We start from the raw sequence: 20,320 nt of genomic DNA on the forward strand, positions 1-20,320 counted from the left end.
TCTTTTGCATATGCCTTGGTATAGTACTTGAAATTTATTCAGTTTCACTATATTGCTGGGTTGCAAATGTTCTTTCTATTACCCTTTTTTTGCTTTCATCTCCTTTCCATTTGTTTTTCCTAATTAGCATTCACTATATTCGAGCCAAATTCTTCTCTCCTAGAATATGATTTTAGTTACTATGAATTTATACTAGATTTACACTTTACTTGTATTGAAGTTATATTGATTATAATTCCAAAGTGGGATTAGTGTAGCTTAAGATTAATGTGAAAATCATTTATTTGTGTGATTTGACCATACTAGGGTTTGCGTACGTATGTTTATAGGGGTGAGTGTGCATGCGTGTCGTGGACATCTGTGTTCTACCGTATAATTCTCAAAAAAAAAATTACCCAAGTGATAAAAAAAACTTACAGATCACCCGAGTTATCTATAGACAGATCCATGCAATACTGCCTCTGCATGCATAATGTCGTCGTCGGCGTCTCATCTTAATTACTAGCATATAGGAGTATATGCACAACCTCGATATCTCGCTCGATCACTCTCTTTCGTTGAACTTGAACCGCCGGCCGGTCGGATGGCACGACAGCTCTAGCAGCAGTGGTTTGGTTGCGTGCACGAGCGAGCATGACTGGTGGATCGGATCGGATTCAAGATGCAGGATCGCCACCTGTTCCATCCAGTACTATGAAACGCCGCTCCTGTCCTGTGTCCCCCTCCATGGCCATGCATTCCGCCCCGCGCGGCCGCCGTGCCCCTGCGGACATGAGCAAAAGCAGCAGATCGACACGGGCCAGTGCCGGCCGGCGGCGAGCATAATTAATAGGGTCGGCCGGCCCGGCAGGCAGGTTGGTGCACCAACTCCTCGCTGCTTTGCTTGGACGACCGTGCCCCGGCCGTTCACACGTGTTTCTTTGTTCTGCAGATACATACGTACAGACACGTTCAAAATGTAGCTAGGTGGCCGCAAATTGAAGGCTTTGACGTGTGCTGGTTTGTCTAACACAGCACACAATGAAATGGAAATTGATGATGCATTATCATTAACACAGCACGCGAACGGAGCCTTAGCCCTTGTTTAGTTCCACCCCAACTTTCAAAAAGTTGCTACAGTACCTGTCACATCGAATGTTTGCGGCCCGTGCATGGAGCATTAAATGTAGACGAAAAGAAAAACTAATTGCACAGTTTGGTGGGAAATTGCGAGACGAATATTAATTAGTCCATGTTTAAACACTATTTGCCAAATAAAAACGAACATGCTACAGTAGCCCAAAATCCAAATTCACCCAACTATACGAGGCCTTACTTGTCAGAGAAATTTTGAATAGTACATGTACGCTTGTGATGTGATGGCTCAGTTTAGCAGGGAGGAGAAAAAGGAAACGAATCCACCGATCTGCGATCGCCTCAAGTCTCTATTGGCTGGTGTGGTGGAAATCTGACGTGCCATTTGACCATTTCAGCAGTACTAGTAGGCTTCTGCCATCATCGTGCCCACACAAACTTTTGTTACCTAGTAGCAAGTACAGCTGGCTAATGATAAACCCCTATAGTAGTATAGAAGCAGGATGACGTCGGCTCTGCATCACCGTGAGCGGCCTGATGAACTCCTTCGTATAACTTGCAGTGCAATTTCACAATTTATTCATCGTCTTAATCATCTTCTACCTCTCTCTGGCCTTACCTGAAAGCCATGCATCAATGCAACCTTTCCGTCTCAGGAATTTCAGCTTATGTGATGGCATAGAGAGATTTTATTAGCTTACGTACATATTTATCGGGTAGAAGAAGGCACTACATATGGAGACTTGTCTAAGCGCTTGGGCCTGTTCGCTGGTTGGTTTCTGGGCTGGTTTGGGCTGGCTGGTGCTGGTTTGTTGTGAGAGGAAAACACTGTTGGCTGGCTGGTTTGGGCTGGCTGAAACCAACAAGCGAACATGTCTCTGTTCACTGTTCAGTAAGCTTAGTTTGTTCTTTTATGGCTGATTTGTTTAATCCACGCTCATCTTCTACCTTTTCAATATTATAAACTAAAGAAGAAGATGGAAGACAAACCCATTCTGTGGAACACGATGAATTGCTCAACAACTGTGCGGCCATGCATGGTATAGTATAGTATGCCAAAAAAAAAATTGCCACCTGACAAGTCTAAGGTAGTGTCCCTTGCATGTTTTAAGTATCCGAGCCACCGAAGACCCACACATCAATCTCCGACGAACAAACTGCATGCTTGCCGCGGTTCCGAACCCGTGACAGCTGGCGCGCCAGGTAGGGGAAGCGTGTCGTGTGTGACCGTCGCTTTGCGGTGGCCAGAACCACCCGCTTCGCTGTCAGAGCCCGGAGACGCCGTCCCCGAGGGCGGCTTGCGATTCTCCGGTGAAACCATCACCGGCGGCTCCTTCGCCTCCGGCCAAGTTCTCAGCTTTGGGAGCTTGGACCACGTCGCTGACCACAGCAGTGAGCTTCACCCTCTTGAGGAGACTTCGTCGGAGGACAACGAGTCCCCGGCGTATGTACAATGGATGGAGCGGTTTGACATCGACCGAGAAACCGTTGCGAAGATGCATCTATGGGTGGAGTAGATTCTATTCTATGTAAAATTACGAGCCAAGTGCCAGCAGGGTTAGCTCAGTGAGCCAAGCATAATCTTTTTTAATTACTGATATATGAATTATCCTAATACATGGCAACGCTGGAAGGTGGTGTATGTACCAATGGATGGAGTAGTTTGACCTCGACCGAGAGGAACCGTTGCAAAAGAGCATCCACTTCAATCATCTCCATCGTAATATTATTATCCGCTATGCGTGACGTACAGACTGACTGGCTAATTTAGTTTGTACAATTACACTAGTATATGCTTAACGCTTGTGATGGTTTAGTTTATAGAGAGAAGAAAAGAAAAGGAACCCCCCCAAGTCTCTTGGTTGGTAGGAATTTGTCGTGTCATTTGACCATTTGAGATTTTGAGTCTTGTTGTAGCATCTAACCTACCCACCATACAAATGACAAATTTTTGTTTCCTACTAGCTGGATAATGATAAGCCTCTTGCTCGCTATAAGGTGCGATGACGTTCGGCTCCACATCACCCTGAACGCTTTGACCTTGTTAGGGCCTGGTTGGCAGGGCTTCTCCCGGGCTCCGGCTTTGGCTCCTCCGGAGGAGCCCTGCCAAATGTTTTCCTGAAGGAGTTGTTTTCAATTAAAAGCAGAGGAGTCGGAGCCGTTTTGTGGCTCCTCCGAAGGAGCCCCTCAGAAGGAGTCGTGCCAAACACCGCCTTAGTTACTCCCTTCGTCTCAAATAAATCAAAACTTCTAAAGTTGTTGTAAGTTGAATTTTTATAAGGTTGATCAACTTTAAATGAAAATTATCAACTTTATAACACAAAAATAAATATATTATAAAATACATTTCATGATATATTCCATGATACTAACTTTATATATCATAAAAATTGATTTTATTTCTGTTATATATTCGGTGCCCTTTGTGGCTTCGTCGAAGAGGATGGAGCACCTGCGCTCTTGGTGTTCTTTGGTGGGTTGGGTTGGGTTGAACCAAAAACCCCCCAAAAATTTTACTAGGTAGAGTGAGTCAGCGTGCGTTTGGGCCAATCAATTGTGATCCACTTGCTTGCTGGTACACAATGCAGGAGTCCTGGTCGGATTAGTTAGACCAGGCCTCCTTGCTTTGTTTTCTGGGTGCGGCTGCTCGTTTTATTTGTACGGAAACCCTAAGTCCCTGACAGTCACCATTGGGTGGGGGAGTAGGTCGTTATATAAGCAAAATTACGTTTTCAGCGAAGCGGGTCATAAATTGCTCCTATCCCGGAGGAGCAAAGGGCTGGAAGGTGCACGCTGACGGTGACAGTGCATGTGGTACAATCAACCAAACACCGCCGTGAAATTTTGTCAAAAGTGATCGACCGGTAACGTAAACCGTTAATTTGTCAAGTTGCATGCATGCACCTCCATCCGCTGTGCGTGACGACTGACTGACTGGCTCGTGTACAAAAGGACAGTAGGAGACTAGCATATATGTAACTGACGCTTACTGACTTGTACGATGCGACGCAAACTCTTTAGAATTTTCATCGACAACGACTTGGCAGGGACTTTTCGAATACACGTACGCTTGTGATGTGATGGCCGCAAGTCTATTGGCATGTGGGAACGTGTCGTTTGACCATTTGAGCTGTAGTCTTCTGCCATCGTGGTCTAACCTAATCCCCATCGCACAAACTTTTGTCACTGTTACCAAGCTAGTACAGGCTAATGACAAACTTAGAAAGCAAGTATCTCCGTGCTGATCGCCATAGGCGGGCGGATGACGTCGGCCCTGCATCACTGTGAGCGTGTGTGTTTTTTTGCACCGAACCGATCAGCAGGAAGTCACTACATCCTCAGCTTCTCGCTCTCCTCTGCCTTAAAGTCGTTAGAAGTGGTCAGGCAATAAGCCCGCTTAACTTCTTGGAGCTGTGTCATTTGCTTGATGAACTCGTGCGTAACTTGCAGTAGTGCAGTCTTCACAATTTATTGATTATGTTATCTTCTTCCTCCGGCCTTACCTGAAAGCCATGCATGTCTGGCTTCAACCTTTCCATCTCAGGAATGTCACCTTATGTGGTGGCAATAGAGAGATTTTTTTATCCATCTCTGTTCGGTAAGCTTAATTAGTTTGTTCTTTTAGTGGCTGAATTCTTTTTAACCCACTCAAATTCTACCTTTTCAAAATAAATAAATAAAAAGATGGAAGACAAACCCACCGTTCTATGGAACGCGATGAACTGCTCAACAGTAGGCCCTCTATGAGCTAGGTCATGCACAGTATAATATGCCTTTTTTTGCCACATAAAGGTCTGTTTGAATGTCGGGATTAAGCGGAATTAGAATCAGTTACAACAAATCAGCGAACATTACTTTTCAGCCTGACTTATCAGTCATGGTACAGTGTTTTCTTCTCACATCAAATCAGCGAACAATACTTTTTAGCCTGACTTTTTAGCGAAACGAACAGGGCAATCCTATGTCAGATGTCTCCTCTGTCTTGGTGCCCATATGACTAGTCTTTGCCCTGTTCGCTTGGCTGATAAGTCATGGCTGAAAGTATTGTTGGCTGATTTGTTATGAGAGAAAAATAATGTTCGTTGGCTGAAAAGTACGGCTTATAAGCCAAGCGAACAGGGCGCTTGTCTATGTGCTAATCAACCGACCTACCCCTTCTCATATATATTTTCATGTTTAATTTTGGCGCTTTAGATGTTCACCATTGTCCCAGGTGTTTTTTCTAAGCACTCCGGGGGAGACAGGTTTGGTGACCAAACCATAAGGGTAGCGCAGCAATCAAATCAAATCAGGTCAGTGGAGTGTATGCAAATCTTTCTACCCCCTTCCCAAATTTTTCTACAGTGTATACATGGCTATGTCAAGATACATAGGAGTAGTAATAAACATTATAAATCTAGAAAAAAAATAAAGACGTCATATAATTCAGAATTGATGGAATAGATTCGATGTAAAATTACGAGCCAAAATGCCAGCTGGCCGAGTCAGTGAGCCAAGCATAATATTTTTACTGATATATGAATTATCCGCAACGCTTGAAGGTGGCGTATGTAGAATGGATGGAGCAGTTTGACCTCGACCGAGAAACTGTTGCGAAGGTGCATCCACTTCAATCATGCATCATAATATTATCTGCTACGCGTGACGGACGAATGGCTGATTTGTAGTTTTGTACAATTATATTAGTATACGACGCACGTTTGCAAAAGGATGTATAGGAGACTAGCTATTACTGACCGTTAGTGACTTGTACGACGCAGACTCTTGTGTTTCGCTTCGCCGACTAGTACGACGACTTAGCACATTTAGCAGGGAATGCACGTACTTATGCTTAACGCTTGACCGCTTGTGATGATTTAGTTTATAGAGAGTAGAAAAGAAAAGGAATCCCCCCAAGTCGATCTCTTGGTTGGTGGGAATTTGTCGTGTGATTTGACCATTTGGTCTTGTAGCATCTAACCAACCCATCAAATACAAATGACAAATCTTTGTTTCCTAGCTATAAGCTGGGATGACGTCGGCTCCACATCACCGCGAATGCGTTGCTCTTTTAGTTTGTCCATCCATCTCAAATAAATCAAAACTTCTAAAATTGTTCTAAGATAAACTTTTATAAGGTCGATCAACTTTATATGAAAAATGTCCACTTTATAATACCAAATAAAAAATATTTCATGATATATCCCATGATACTATTTTTTTTGTAAAAATTGCAATTCTTTCTGTAACAAATTTAGTCAAACTTACAAAAGTTTAATTTATGGGAGCGGCTAACGCACGGCCGTGCGTGCGTTAGGCACGCCACACAACCGTCTTCAACCTCGCGCCGCCCCCTTCCCCTTTTTCCTCCTCGCCGGCGTCTTCTCCCGCTCCTGCGACCCTCGAGCCGCCCACCGCCCAGCCGCGGCCACGGAGCTCCACCATGGCCATGGAGCTCTCCTGCCCCGACCTGGCCTAGCCGCCAGAGCCCCTAAACCGTCCTCTAGCAACCGTGGATGACGAGAGAGCGACAGATGGATGACGCGGCTAGGCGTGCGTGGGGAGAAGTTGCGGAGGTGCCCGTGCAGTCCCCCTTAAGACAATGCCTTAATTTATTACTATAAATTTAGAAGTCAATTTTTTCTATCAGCCTATTCGTTGTTTGGTTTCTGGGCTGTGCTGATAAGCCTAGCTGGTGCTGATTTATTGTGAGAGAAAAATACTGTTGGCTGACTGATAAACCCTGGCTGAAACCAACAATCGAACAGGCTGATATAACAAGTAGATTTATTTAGAAACCAAGACGGTAACTAAAGAAAATGTTGCGTTGGATATACTAATTACTAAGCGCTGTTTTTAGCGTGCTTGATATAATTATAATTATATACCGGATGCTGATGTAGCATGTTCGTATCTTTGTGAAGGCAGCAGACCAACAGTTCTTGGTTAACCATCGCTTTTACTAGTATGGAATACACTAGTATAACGTCTGTTGGACTGGTTAGCTACCACCAATAATGATAATAATCAGTAACAATAACAACGTGTCGTGGTTGGTGGCAATGTGTACGGTTATGCCTTTCATTTTTTTGGACCATTAGCAGACATTTTTTGACCATTTGCAGTGGACGAGTATGTTGCTGCCAGCTGCCACTTAAGCATGGCGTCGTCTCCACGTCACCGTGCACGTCGTGGCAGACGAATGCTGACGCAGATCCTCAGCTTACAGCCACGAATGCGGAGGCAGTTGTTCAAACCACGAGAGGCAGTTGGCAGCTAGTAGGCTTCAGATTACACCGATCAGATTGCGTGGTTTGAACAAATGCCACGTAATAATCTGAATCCAAGCAGTTGCAGCTGCTTTCAAGCGAACAGGCCATATTGAGTACGGTACTACTACTATCTCCGACCCTTTGCGTTGCTTCTTTCTGAACTTCCCTTCTCTGTTCTTGTTGTTCTCTATTTAAACTCTGATTCTACTCCACAAATCCGTCAGGTTCTTGACCCGAAGCCTGACAGTTTTAGTCACGGGTAAGAGTAACCAGTGGTGGGCACAGACTAAGATTCAAAGGGCTGAGAGTCATGTGTAGAGAAAAAAAATGTTTTGATATGTGATGATTGTCCATGGGCTCGATCAGGGACGGAGATCTATGTAGAGAGACCATGCAAGCCAAAATTTAGTGATTACATAATTGAATTTTTACCACATATACACATCCTATATGGTAAAAGTCTCTACATTCACAAGGCTAACGTACTCATGCCAAAATTTAGAGAAAAAGTGGTTGTTCATAAGAGACGGAGCTATGTAGGATATTATGGGTGTGGATGCACCCACGGAAAAATAGAATATCATTGAGCAGATTAATTTTTCACCATATTTACAGGTCAAGTCTAAACATATATACAACACAGGCATACCATCCTCCAATTTATTCAAGCTTCGCCACTCCACTGTTGTTCATGGTCTACCCTCCAAACAAAGAACTAGGAGGGGGAGAGAGAGAGAAAATCCTAGGTGGGGATCGGATACATACAAGAGAGAGAGAGAGAGAGGTGGGGGCTGCATGCAGAAAAACAGAGACCGAGAAGTCACAGTGAGACCGATCGGTGACAAAAAGTGGACGAATCCAATCCAATAATTCCGAAAGGCATGGAATGGAACGGGACCGATCGCTTGAAAGCAGCTGCAACTGCTTGGATTCAGATTATTACGTGGCATTTGTTCAAACCACGCAATCTGACTACCTGAGGATCGGCGTAATCTGAATCCTACTAGCTGCCAACTGCCTCTCGTGGTTTGAACAACTGCCTCCGCATTCGTGGCTGTAAGCTGAGGGCAATTTAATTTATTGCCACTCTTACGGTTGCCACTCCTCTAGTTGCCAGTGTTAAAAGTGCTCATACATATTTGTCACTGGATGCAATTCGCCTCCTACGGATTTGCCATTTTCGTCGACGTGTCGTACCAGATGAACTCGCCAGCGTGGAAGGCAGCCTGGGAGGCCTGTTTGGGCCTGGCAAATGACCTTCCTGCCCCTCGCCCTTTTCTTTTGTTCCTAGGCTGGTCCCGGTTGGGTCAGAGGCACCCCACAGCACTCTCGCAGCTTCTCTCACCCCCACTCCTCCTGTGTACTACTGATGGAACATATATATGGAACATGGTGAAAAATACATGCCGGAACATGGTGCATATATGCTGAAAAATGGAAGCTCAAACTGCCACAAATTACCATAACAACATACATAACTGATCAACAACATGCATAGATCCATACATAAAAGGTCCACGGTCATTGACATTAGTTCTTACAGCAGTGGCACATGACAACCATTAGTGGTACATGGCCATACAAAATAGGTCCTTGATCCATGACTGAATAGTTTCGTTAAAGTAGTGGCACATGATAGCCATTAGTTATACATGTCCATACATAACAGGTCCATCTAGAAAAGAAAACGCATGCAAAATATTCAACACAGAAGCCTTAGTTGGCAGCCTTTGTTGGTGCGGATTTCTTCACCTTGGATGCTAGTTGTTTCTTCCTTGGTGTCATTTTCTTTGGAGCAGCTGCTGGTACTATCTCCAATGGCACCGGTTCCTCCAAGTCCAACCTCCTACATTGAATAAATAGTTAGATTTGTATTTATGGTTTTTTGTCAAGTCAATGGTGGCAACAAACCTCTGGCATGGTGGGGCTGCCTCCATTGATGCTGCTACTGGGACAAGAGCCAAACATGGCGGCTGTGCTATTGCCTCTCTTGCTGCTCCTGCTGCTTCTGCCGCCGCCTTTGCCTCCCTTGCTGCTGCCCTCTTGGCTCTTGGTGTTTCCTCTCCCACTTCTGCTGAATCTTCAATAGTTTTTTGCTTCTTCCTTCCAGGCTTTGTTACTATCTTCTTGGTCCTCTTCCTGTACACAAATATTTGTGAAAGTTAGTAATTAAGTGTGACAAGAAACAAAGGAAGTGAAAATGTAATATACCTTTTCTTGGTCCCTGTGAGGTTACACCTCCAGCTAGTTGCTCTATGGCCAAGTTCACTGTAGCCTTTACATGTCACTTGTCTTGTTGGTTTGCCTAACCTCTCCAAACAGCTTAGGGTTCTATTCTTCTTGGTCCTACCTAGTGGTTTAGGGTCCTTCACCACAGGTGGAGAAACCTTGAAACCCTTGTCTACTTTAGGCCATTGTTGCTTGTCAGTTATGTGTGGTATGACTCCTGCATAAGCTGATTGCAACTTCTTCACACTGTATGCCTCATGCACATATTTGCTCATGTCTGGCTGCCTCTCAACAGTAATCACTGCAAGAACATGTGAGCAAGGCTTGCCACTAACTTGCCACTCCCTACATGTGCACTTCTGCTCTTCAAGGTAAACCACATGCCTTCTAATTTCCTCACCCTGGTACCATACAGCAACTTCAGCTTCTCTAGGATTTCCTTTGAGCACTTTTAGATGACCAAGTCCCTTGCTGGAAGCATTTAACTAATGAATTACAGCTGGTAGAATGTCCCCTGACATGGCTACCGAAATCTTCCTTCTCCTTTCCCAAAGTTCCAGAGTCTTGATCCTGATTGCATCAGCTAGTGAGTCTAATGGCAAGTCTTTGAACTCTTTGATCCAAGAATTCCAGGACTTTGCCAGGTTGTTGTTTATGTAGTCACATTTAATTTCTTCTGAGAACTTGCTTCTGGCCCACTTTAGTTTGTGATGCTCATTTAACTAAGGCCAAATGTCTGACCTTCCTGCAGTAGCCTTTGCCATTAGCCTGTCAAACTTCTCCTCTGAGTATGCTCTAGCTGATGGCCACATGTACTGACCAGCATAGGTGGAACCACAGAACCTCTTCTTCATATTCTCCATCAAATGCCTAAAGCATTCCCTCTGCTCTACCCTAGGGAATACTTGCTTAACTGCAGCCTCTAGGCCCTTGCAGGCATCTGTGCAGATAGCCAAATGCTCTACTGGCCCAAGTGCCTTAGCCAACTGCTCCATGAACCAAATCCAATTTTCCTTGGTCTCAGACTGAAAGAATCCAAAGGCTATTGGAAACATCCAATTATGACCATCTATACCATTGGCTGAAGGCAACTGACCATTCCACTGGCCATTAAGATGAGTAGAATCTATGCTAATGTATGGCCTGCAACCCTCTAAAAAACCATCAATCTGAGCTTTGAATGCACAGAAAAACCTACTGAAGTGAACCTTATCTCCTACTTGAACAGTGTCTATCTCAACCACACTTCCAGGTGACCTGAGCTCTATCTCTGCTTTGAATCTATATAACCAATCAAAAGAATCATCCCACTTACCAAAAAGCTTATCTGCAGCCCTCTGCCTACCATACCAGCAAGTCTGGTAGTTGATCTTGACCTTGTATTGCTTCTCAAGTTCCTTCCTGACTGCCTTTGCCCCCATTGAGGGGTCATCTCTAAGCAAAGGAACTGCTCTCTCAGCAATCCAGGTCTGGGATGCCATCCTGTTGAGTACTCTTGATCTAGAAGCACAAGTATAAGTATTCTTATTTATTTGTATCTGCAAAAGAACAATGACAAATGTCACATATAAAATTCACATATAAAACAATGATAGAGATGTTTATTAAAAAACAATGGCAAGTTATTCAAAAAACAATGGCAAGTTATTCAAAAAACAATGGCAAGTTATTCAAAAAACAATGGCAAGTTCGTATTATACCCTGACACTGCCATCAATCTGAGTTTTTGCTCTAATAATCCATTGGCATCCTCTAGATCTGTAGAAACCCCTAAACCTCTTTTTGTCTGATTTTTCAGTGCCCAACTCAAACTCTTTAACTATAGAATGTTGTTTCACCGCCATTCTAAATTCAGGCATTGATGGATAGATTTGGCCTACAGACATATCAGGATTATCTCTGTCATAGAAATACAAAGGCTCAAACTCAGCATTATCATCAACAGGCATAGCTGCTGCATCCATCTCTGCTTGAAACTCAGGAGGAATGACTAGCACAGGTATCTCGGCTGGACCATCACCACCATCTACAAGATCATCTGTAGCTTTGAAGCCCATGGCTTCATATATTTTGTCCTCATCTACTAAGACAGTGGCATCCCCATCTAATTCTTCCTCTTGTAATATAGTGTAAGCTGACCAATCAATTCCACGATCATCTAAGTTAGTATGGTCTGGACTGCTACAATCATCATCAGTGCATTCAACATTAGCCTGAGCATTAGCTTGCTCTGCTGTTACACCGGATGTGGAATGAACACTATGCTCATTTGGCACATTTGCCTTTCCTGCATCCCATCTAGGCTGTCTGGATGATTCCTTATCCCTGTCAAGCACCTCACAGTTCACATCCATTTCCTTCTCATCCCATCTGGCCTCTATCATCTCCATGAACTGCTCGTTAGTAGTAACCTTCCACTCTGTCCCACTGTCTTTGTCCACACCCCAAACAAGTAACTGCTGATCCCTACCCCAAATGATGTTTGTCCTCATTTCTTCCACAAACTTAGACAGGGAGCACTGGGTGCTAAGATCAAACCACACATCATACTCTTGCTGAACCATTTCCACACTGTCATCATAATCACCAGTGGCTGTGTATTTATCAACACAAACATGGATTCTAAAAGCATTTCTAGGATCAATCCTGGACAGAACCATAAGCACATTAAAAAAATGTAGAAGAAAGGACTACTGGATCCCAAAATCTACAGCACATGCAAGCTCGAACTTACCAAGGAGGGCAGCCAGTCCCCTTCATCTTAATGCATACGAATCAACAATAACCGCAGTGTGACTACATTGGATGTAACAAAAATAAGATTGAAACCCTAGGTTCAGCAGATTTGGGCAAATGGTGTTCAGGGGAGTACGATTCGTACCTACTGCTTGTCGTGCGTCGAAGAATGGGGACAGTACGTCGGTTGTGGCTAGGGAAGTGGCCGCCGCCGCGCCCCCTTCCTGGCCGCCGCCGCTGACTTGACCGCCGCCGCAGCCAGAAGAAAAATGGGGGAGAGGAGGATGGAGGTGGGAGCCGGAGTGGGGGTGGCGACCCAGCCCGAGGCCGGCCTGGCTACGCCGACGGGGAGGTCGCCGGCGCCTCCTGCTTGTCTGCTGCCGCCGCCATGAGGTTCAGGGAGAGGGCGCTGCGTGAATTGGAGTAGAGTCGGTGGTTTCTCGGTCCGGGATCGGTCCTTTGCCTGGTCCAAAAAAGAACGTGAGGTGGAGGAGGGGCAATATGGTCATTTGCCACGCCCAAATAGGGTTCCCAGGCTGCCTTCCACGCTGGCGAGTCCATCTGCCACGACACGTCGGCGAAAATGGCAAATCCGTAGGAGGCGAATTGCATGCAGTGGTAAATATGTAGGAGCACTTTTAACGCTGGCAACTGGAGGAGTGGCAACCGTAAGAGTGGCAATAAATTAAATTGCCCTCAGCTTACAGCCACGAATGCGGAGGCAGTTGTTCAAACCACGAGAGGCAGTTGGCAGCTAGTAGGATTCAGATTACGCCGATCCTCAGGTAGTCAGATTGCGTGGTTTGAACAAATGCCACGTAATAATCTGAATCCATGCAGTTGCAGCTGCTTTCAAGCGAACATGCCATATTGAGTACGGTACTACTACTATCTCCGATCCTTTGCGTTGCTTCTTTCTGAACTTCCCTTCTCTGTTCTTGCTGTTCTCTATTTAAACTCTGATTCTACTCCACAAATCCGTCAGGTTCTTGACCCAGAGCCTGACAGTTTAGTCACGGGTAAGAGTAACCAGTGGTGGGCACGGACTAAGATTCAAAGGGCTGAGAGTCATGTGTAGAGAAAAAAAATGTTTTGATATGTGATGATTGTCCATGGGCTCGATCAGGGACGGAGATCTATGTAGAGAGGCCCATGCAAACCAAAATTTAGTGATTACATAATTGAATTTTTACCACATATACACATCCTATATGGTAAAAGTCTCTACATTCACAAGGCAAATGTACTCATGCCAAAATTTAGAGAAAAAGTGGTTGTTCATAAGAGGCGGAGCTATGTAGGATATTATTATGGGTGTGGATGCACCCACGGAAAAATAGAATATCATTGAGCAGATTAATTTTTCACCATATTTACAGGTCAAGTCTAAACATATATACAACACAGGCATACCATCATCCAATTTATTCTAGCTTCGCCACTCCACTGTTGTTCATGGTCTACCCTCCAAACAAAGAACTAGGAGGGGGAGAGAGAGAGAAAATCCTGGGTGGGGATCGGATACATACAAGAGAGAGAGAGAGAGAGGTGGGGGCTGCATGCAGAAAAGCAGAGACCGAGAAGTTACAGTGAGACCGATCGGTGACAAAAAAGTGGACGAATCCAATCCAATAATTCCGAAAGACATGGAATGGAACGGGGCCTGGCCAGTGGCCACACTGCCCACCACGCCTCGCCGTCGCTGCCGTCGGCATCCTCCTTTGCCCTGCACTGCACGGAGATCGTACGTGAGCGAGCCTCCCAGCCATTCGTCTTGCAGTAGCTAGCTACAGGGACACTAAGCTAGCTGCACTGCAATGCAAGCAAAATCTGCATCATGAGATATTGGGATACATGGCTGTCGGACGAAAACGACGAGTCTCCAATCATGGACGGAAGCCCGATATGATCTGGTGGATGGTGAGAATAATAATGGAGAAAAAAGCTCAGGCTTTGACGACGTTCCTCTTTTCGATCCTCCGGTGGATACTGGATAGGAAAGGAGTCCGGACAGCTAGGGTCAGATGTCTGGCGATCTGGTGGTGGGCAAATGCATGATTAAAGGCGGATTGAGTCATTATTGGTTGTGGAGCATATAGGCTCACTGCTGTGGGTGTGGGTGATCGTAGGTTTCAGAATTCACTCTCAGTGGAAGGATCGGAACAGTCCCTAGCTACCAAGGTGAACCAAAGTGTCATCAGCTGTCAAAAGTTCAGTCATCGCTCATCAGTAGTGTGATGGGATTACATTGCAGTGCTATTACAGTGCGCGATGTGATTCCTAACGAGTCATTCATTCGTTAATTATGCAGGTGCTAGAAAAGGCATGGTAGATTTGTTTTGGTGTAATTTTGGGCGCTTTCTTGGTTGGCTGGGACTTGGGATCAGGAAGTGAAGGCATGCACATGAGGTCATGAGGATGCCTTCAGAAATGAAACAATTCTGAATCTGAACCCATGCAATTGGACGCCCAATTCAATCTTTCTTGTTCTGAAAAAAAGAGCGAACCCGTCGGCAAGTTAAGTTTTGCGGCCCGCTCGGTTGTTTTGGGCTTCGAGTTTGTTTGGCCCGTTCGCTCGCCACCGGATCGGATCAGTATCTTGTTGGGGGCTGGGCTGCCTTCTCCTTCTCCCTGATCCTCCATGCAGATGGTTCTGTTTCAGTTTGTCAAAGGCAGGCAGCATCGAGATGCATGCCATCCAAACAATGAAACAAATTCCTCGCAACCATGATGGGGCCATGGCCACAGGGCTCAACAGCTGCCATGCACAAGCACAACTGTAAGACCCAGCCCATTGGGCCAAGTTGGGCCGGACCGATTTCTGGTACTGTAGCGACGGGGTACTGTAGCTTCGGAAACCACTGTAGCGACCGGAAGTTTAGTACCGTATCAGAGTTCGTCGAACCAGCTTAAATAGCCAGGCCAAGGACGCGTAGTAACCTTTGGTTAACCGTTTTACGTGAAGCGAGGACGAAAGCGTAAGCAGGTACCTACGTAGGTGGGGCCCACCTCTCGGTAGAGTGGGCCTGTGCTGTGTGCCGGACCTGGGTCGTTACAAATGGTATCAGAGCCAACTCTCGCGGTTTCACGGATATATGGCTCGGGAGCTCGGACAGGCTGCGCATGGCTCCTCTGAGAGCATGGCGCTTGGGCCGAGGAGCTGGGAATATGGACGTGGCCAAGAGAGTCGATCCTGAACATTTATCCCGCATGGGTAAGCTGGTTCGAGAGCTCGACGAGGACGTCGAATCCTTAAGGGTCGAATCCTTAAGGGTGGGTGTATGTAAGACCCAGCCCATTGGGCCAAGTTGGGCCGGACCGATTTCCAGTACTGTAGCGGGGGTACTGTAGTACTGTAGCTTCGGCGACCGGAATTTGAGTACCGTATCGGTAATTCAGAGTTCGTCGAACCAGCTTAAATAGCCAGGCCAAGGACGCGTAGTAACCTTCGGTTAACCGTTTTACGCGAAGCGAGGACGAAAGCGTAAGCAGATACCTACGTAGGTGGGGCCCACCCTACCTACGTAGGTGGAGCCCACCCCTCGGTAGAGTGGGCCTGTGCTGTGTGCCGGGCCTGGGTCGTTACAACAACAAACACAAGCACGAAGATGGTCTCTTAGTTAGCGTTTGAAGATGCGTACTGTAAGTACATGCGAAGCATAAAGCATTGGCAGTAGCAAAGCCACCTGATGATCATCTTCTAACTTAAAGCATTGGCACTGGACCGCCATTGCTGCCTGCACCTGCACTGGAATCCAACAAGAATCACGGATGCAGAGACGATAAAGACACACGCTGATGGCCGCGTCTGTACAACAGGTGACTGTTGGACGCCATGAAAGGTCGGCCGGCATGCAGCGCCAGCGGCAGCCGGTTCGATCGAATCGCCATGCATGGATATGTGTTGACGTCGGAAATGATCTGAATCAGATACCGATAGGGCCTTGGACAGCCGGGCCACTACGGACCAAAGAACGCAGCGAGGATGTCACTGTTTCATGGTGAAGAACGGAGAGGTTTAAGTAAACCATCGAAGGATAACCAACGTGCTTACGTGACGGAGAACCGGCTAATTTTGAAAAGAGGCAACAAAACAAGCACTACACGAAATTCAGAATCATTTTTTCTGCATTAATGGAGGATCAGAATTCTGGCTTGGTTTTCTCAAATGAGAAAATATAGCGCTCAGTGTGTTCATTGTCGATCATCTGGGGAAAGGGTCATCATATCCTCTGAAGTGTGCAACACTGTTAAGAGAACAAAAAAGCACAAAAAGAACCATCAATTTTGATAAGAGGCAACGGAACAAGCACTACATGACATTCAGAATTATTTTTTCTGCATAAATGGAGGATCAGAATTCTGGCTTGGTTTTCTCAAATGAGAAATTATAGCGCTCAGTATGTTCACGGTCGATCATCTGGGGAAAGGGTCATCATATCCTCAACTGATAACATTAACGTATAGACGGATCTTTTTTCTTAAAAGATAATCTGATTACATACGACGATCAGGTGATGGCTGAGTAAAGTATGGCGAAGGAAAAAACTGAAACTGTAGTGAAGAAATAAGAAATTACTACCAAAAAGATTTAAAAGACAAAGAAACTAGATCATGAAGGAAAGGATACGTCAGATCTCCAAGGTGAAAAAGGGTGTGACATCACAAAGATGACTCAGACGAAAACTACCCATTAAAACTTGTGACTCCTCATCTGCTTCCATAGTTCCATCATCCTTTTTACATCCCCAAAGAAATTATCAAGAATCATCCTGAGTGCATCTAGCAAATTCCCGGTCAAGTTTCGTTTCATCGTCGGCTGCTCTCGGTTAATCTGTTAAATACGCATTTAAATCACTTTGGTGTACACATACAAATCATTTTTAATTAAAAAAAAAAGAAACAGTAACACATTAAGCTTGAGAAAAAAAGACGCGGGAGATGATCAGATAGAGCTAATACAGTTCGAGCCATCATGGCGGCCAATCAAACCAATAGGGAAACAATTTCGTCATCATTTCATCTCCACACACACCACACCGGTAACGTCACTGAACCACAATACAGATTTGATGTTCTTCCCTCTTAGAAACATCAATCCAAATGGAGATATATCCATCGAAGCCTAGAAAGACAGAAAAAAAAAACTAGAAAAAGGCAAACAATCTGAAACGGGGAAACGGCAACAAAGAAATAATAAAAAAAAAACTGTCTGTTGCTATAGAGAGGGATTTGGGCGGAGCATTGGATGCATCAGATCTCCAAGGTGAAAAAGGGTGTGACATCACAGAGATGCCTCAGATGCAAATTACCCATTAACTTGTGACTCCTCATCTGCACCAATCCATCAAACAGCCCCCACCCCCACCAAGCAAGGCTACCAATGCAAATAAATAGGATTTCGAATAACTTGAGCAGGCGGAATCGACGAAAAATACAGAGACCATAAACACCACTATCTCTGGACACCGAAAGCAGAGGTCGGCGGCGGCGGTTGGTGCTTCCGTTCCCATACCCTCACCTCACACGACAAATATATATACAACAAGGTCTACTAGGGTTTGAGAGAGAGGGCCGGCGGCCGCGCCGACCGTGAAGCGGATGTCCGACGCGTTGCCGCTGGAGCAGGCCGGCGGAGCGTGGCGGCCCATGAGACACTCACAGCCTAGGCCCAAGTGGGAAAAAAATTCCGCTTTTCCTCGGAAAAAAATTGGGTGAGCCGTGGGTGCAGCTGCAGCGACGCCTCCGTGCGCTCCCTGCCCGACTGCCCGACGGACAACGTGGACCAAGACGCGATCACACGGCAGCCGTGAAGGTCGTAGACGACGGCTTGGCTCCGCTCGTCGAAGTCATGTTTTCTCGATGAAATACGTGACGATCGTCTGCAGATTTGGAGCGCAGGCGTAGATTTGCTTTGCCATGCGTCAGGAATCAAGGGCAGGCGCCCATGGCCGGCTCAATGAGCCATCATGCATCCAATTTAATCAAGCTTCTCAATCTCAACTTATTTACCAGCCCACCAAAACGGATTTTGTGTGCACTTTTTGCGAAACTGTGTTGAAGTACTCTCATCATCATAGACTGCAAATCTTTTTAGCTATGTCATAAATCAAACTTCTCTAGTTTTGACTATTTAAAAAATATAAAAACATCCAGATGAGGCAAGATTTATTAAATACACCATAAAATATATATTTTTTTATAATACAATTATATAATATATTTAGATGTATATATTCTGATAATACATTTGTATAATATATATACGTTATAGGTGTATATTTTGACTTAGAACAAAACTAAAACTATTTGAAAACAAAGGAAGTTTTTTATTTTGATTCTCGACAATTTGAATTAGATGTATATTTGACTTAGAACAAAAGTAAAACTATTTGAAAACAGACGAAGTATTTTCTTTTTGTGATCATCGACAATTTGAATAAAGTATTTTCTCCATTTCAAATTATAAGATGTTTCGAGTGTTTCAATTTCTTGCTTCTCTTGTGCACTAGCTATCATATTTTTTTACTTAAACCTTTTCAAGTGCAACAAGTTACAATGGGTTATATTTAATATATTATTCACCCACAAAAAAAGTTCTGCTTTTTTTAAGCATATTACATTTATATGTTTTTTTATGAAAAATATTCATTCTTGAATCAAAATACGGAATCCGAGCCAAACGATGTCTCGAAGTGATTCTAATTTATCATCTGAATAAGAGAATCTAGATCTAGATTTGCAAAAGTTTCTACCAGAATCTAAGATCCCTAACAAACTGACCCAAGTACTTAGGGGGTGTTTGGTTCTTTAGTCGCTCCTAAAATTAATGTCACACCGAATGTTTAGATACTAATAAAGAGCATTAAATATAGATTAATTACAAAACCAATTATATAGATGGAGGCTAATTTACGAGATGATTTTTTAAGCCTAATTAATCTGTCATTAGCACATGTTTATTGTAGCACCACGTTGTCAAATCATGGACTAATTAGGCTTCTCAACTGTTCTAGTGTTGTAGTGGATGTTACTGTTGGTAGATCAGTTGGTCAAGCCTCTGGGTGGTGTCCCCTGTGACCAGAGTTCGAATCCTTGGTCAGGTGAATTTCTGATCGGCGGCGTTCCCAAGGCATAGGTAAAATGCATCGGCCCTCTCACCGGATAACGGGCCCCTATGTGTGACCGGGATATGGGGTTCGGGGGTTTTCTCGGGCTGGGTGAGAGATGTCTACCCCCGCAGCCTGAGTTTTTATATTTAGCACCATAACAGTTCAGACGGAGTGATACTAGAGCAAAGGGAAGAAAATTAGAACTCCAACCGACTTGAGTGGCATCAGATAAAACGAAAGAAAATTATAACTCCAACTAACTTGAGGGAAAAATGACCACTTCATCCATCTGATCGACATTGTTAGAGGGAAAAGCAGACGGAGTAGTATGGAGAGCAAAAAGGTTCGCATCAGTGTCACCAATGTTTATAAAACTTTAGTGTCAATGGTGTCTATAAAACCTTTTTGCGCTGTTCATTTTCTGCAGTGGCTGAACCGGCGATCTCCGACCGTGACTTTATAAGTAGCTCAATTCTTTAAACCCCGTATCCAAACATGGTCTTATTAAAGGCCTGTTTGGTTTGGGGTGACTACAGTTTAGTCACCCCATTTTAGTCCATTTTAGTCATTTTTTACCAAACAAAGTGACTAAAAAGTGGCTAAATGGGTTTAGTTATCTAGTCACCGAGGGATGACTAAAGGAGACTAAAGGGCAAAAAAAAAAAAGACACCCCCTGTCCCTCATTACTGCCCCTCCCTCACCCCTAAAAAAGATTCTAGGCAATTAATAGAAACGTTTTGCTCTTTTTCAACAGCTTAGTCCCTTTTAGTCACCTAAACCAAACAGCCTAGGACTAAACCAAACCAAACAGACCCTAAGTCTGGGCAGACGTCTTGACTCTTCTCCCTCCTTCGTTCTGCATTGTAGCTTGTAGTAGCGAAAAGGAAAACTCTCAGAACTGGTGCATCCTCCCTAGT

At 44.7% G+C, this 20,320-nt stretch overlaps 5 non-coding genes across 5 annotated transcripts; all 5 read right to left on the reverse strand.

Annotated features, from left to right (window-relative positions):
- Positions 1–16,427: 16,427 nt before the first annotated feature.
- On the reverse strand, positions 16,428–16,523 carry LOC136524985 (small nucleolar RNA Z103). Its single transcript, XR_010776325.1, has one exon. It is a non-coding gene; the product is annotated as a small nucleolar RNA Z103 (small nucleolar RNA).
- A 116-nt stretch (positions 16,524–16,639) lies between these two features.
- On the reverse strand, positions 16,640–16,735 carry LOC136524987 (small nucleolar RNA Z103). The gene has a single exon (XR_010776327.1). It is a non-coding gene; the product is annotated as a small nucleolar RNA Z103 (small nucleolar RNA).
- Positions 16,736–16,913: 178 nt separating this feature from the next.
- LOC136525039 (small nucleolar RNA Z101) lies at positions 16,914–17,013 on the reverse strand. The gene has a single exon (XR_010776370.1). It is a non-coding gene; the product is annotated as a small nucleolar RNA Z101 (small nucleolar RNA).
- Positions 17,014–17,229: 216 nt separating this feature from the next.
- LOC136525041 (small nucleolar RNA Z102/R77) lies at positions 17,230–17,315 on the reverse strand. Its single transcript, XR_010776371.1, has one exon. It is a non-coding gene; the product is annotated as a small nucleolar RNA Z102/R77 (small nucleolar RNA).
- Positions 17,316–17,535: 220 nt separating this feature from the next.
- LOC136525038 (small nucleolar RNA Z101) lies at positions 17,536–17,633 on the reverse strand. The gene has a single exon (XR_010776369.1). It is a non-coding gene; the product is annotated as a small nucleolar RNA Z101 (small nucleolar RNA).
- Positions 17,634–20,320: the final 2,687 nt, after the last annotated feature.

Source organism: Miscanthus floridulus, chromosome 18 (assembly GCF_019320115.1).
Source record: "Miscanthus floridulus cultivar M001 chromosome 18, ASM1932011v1, whole genome shotgun sequence".
Taxonomy (NCBI): Eukaryota; Viridiplantae; Streptophyta; class Magnoliopsida; order Poales; family Poaceae; genus Miscanthus; species Miscanthus floridulus.